This window comes from Schistocerca piceifrons, chromosome 2, assembly GCF_021461385.2.
Source record: "Schistocerca piceifrons isolate TAMUIC-IGC-003096 chromosome 2, iqSchPice1.1, whole genome shotgun sequence".
In the NCBI taxonomy this organism is placed as follows: Eukaryota; Metazoa; Arthropoda; class Insecta; order Orthoptera; family Acrididae; genus Schistocerca; species Schistocerca piceifrons.
The window spans coordinates 68,467,724-68,469,493 of NC_060139.1; the positions used below are offsets into that span (position 1 = coordinate 68,467,724).

Consider the following 1,770-nt stretch of genomic DNA (forward strand, 5'->3'; position numbering starts at 1 on the left):
TAACAAGTTACAGCCGTAGCAATCTATTCACAACTGTGATCATCTGAGTACCGGGAACTACAGTAACACAAATGATCATGCCATAAGAGTGCAACAAATAACAGAAGTAATCTAAATCCATACTTACTGCCTAATATTACGACAATAAAAAAGTATATTTCTAAGTAGCCTATAAGGAACTTTAATTATCAGATCTGGTTCAATGCACCTATGAACTCTGACATTTGTGGACATATCATGTCACACTTGACAACAAAGTTCTTCATAGCTACGAAAGCAATTTTCACATAACTGCATACTGTTTGGTGAAACAGTATACGCTAACAAACATTATCTTACATTAATAATGAGACAGGGGACAGTAATATCACAGCACAGAATTCTTTAATAATGACTGTTCTCTAAATAATCTACAATTTTTGTCACAACTCTTCACAACGAGCGATAAAATACTGCAAAGGAACGTCAAATATCCTGCTTATCGAAGATCAACACTATCAATGTGGCTTTTTATCTTTTCAAGGATTTTCATGTAAGATTCATCCATTCGGTATACTGAATTGTAACTAATGATTGCCTCCGAAAAAGCGTCAACATCTTCATTTTCTGCGTGCTGAATCAGAGTTTTCAGCAACTTATATTCTCTCGATTCTTCGAATGCTGGATGCATATCTGCATATCGCATCAAGGCGTTATGTGCGTTCAGTGTGTCAACACAAAAATGACATAATGCTGCCCTGAAGAAATAATCAGTGGCACTATATTTTAGCAAGGCGCTACGAAGGGCAGCTTCAGCAACATCCTCATAAATCTGAATAGCCTTCGTGTAGTTTTCCTGTTGAAGAGAATATTCTGCTACCTTCAATAGACATTTGGTCGCCGAGGCTGTGCTATTTTCTGCAGAAAACATATCGGCCGCTTCTTGATAATGATGTACGGTTTGCTGCCAGTTCAAGAGCTGTTTCTCATACAATTCTGCTAACGCTTGGTGTTGTTTGGCAGCCATAACAAACTTCCCAGTCTCTTTGTAGAACTCGACAACTTCCAACAAGCAATGTACAGCCTCTTGCGGATTCGTTTTCTTGAAGCAGTTAGCGGCTGTAACTTTATTCATCACTGCGTCGTGCTGTCTACCTACCCTTTTCTGTAGTTTCGCAGCCTGAAGATAGGCGTCTGCGGCACTGTCCCAATTTTTATTCATTTTGAATAAATTTCCTGCCCTTTCATAATAGTCGATGGCTTCATCTGTGCTATCGTTCCCTCCCATTAAAGTCCCCAAAAATCCTTTAGCTGATTTCGATTTCTTCTCCGCTTCTGACATTAGCATCAGTGCTTTTTCCTCGCTGTCTGCCATGACGAGACGGTCTGAAATATCACACACTTTCAAAGTAATATAGAAGAGCATAAATTATAAGAACGAATTGAGTGCTGTGCATCACCGTAATAACATTACATGTATTATCAATCACCAAACTTCTGCTGAACAACTAAATACGACCGACACTAACTATCATCTCCAACTCTACTCACAGTACTGTCAACTGTCATACAAACACTTCGTGTTTATCCAAGGTTAATCAACATGTAAGATATTACGCACGGAACAAATATAAATGCAGAGAAGACAGAATAAAGCAACAAAAATGGCGCCATTTGATGACCAACCGCTACGGTGTCACAGAAGTTGCATTTGGTAACACCTAAATTCCTGCGGTTTCACTCAAGTGGCGACATATTTAGCCAAACTACCAAAGCTGAAGTCGCCTTAAG

The 1,770-nt window shown here is 39.0% G+C and overlaps 1 long non-coding RNA gene across 1 annotated transcript; it reads right to left on the reverse strand.

Annotated features, from left to right (window-relative positions):
* Window positions 1–367: 367 nt before the first annotated feature.
* LOC124776838 lies at window positions 368–1,569 on the reverse strand. Its single transcript, XR_007015658.1, has 2 exons — window positions 1,454–1,569; window positions 368–1,365 (listed from the first exon to the last, which is right to left on the reverse strand). It is a non-coding gene; the product is annotated as an uncharacterized LOC124776838 (long non-coding RNA).
* Between the last annotated feature and the right edge of the window lie 201 nt (window positions 1,570–1,770).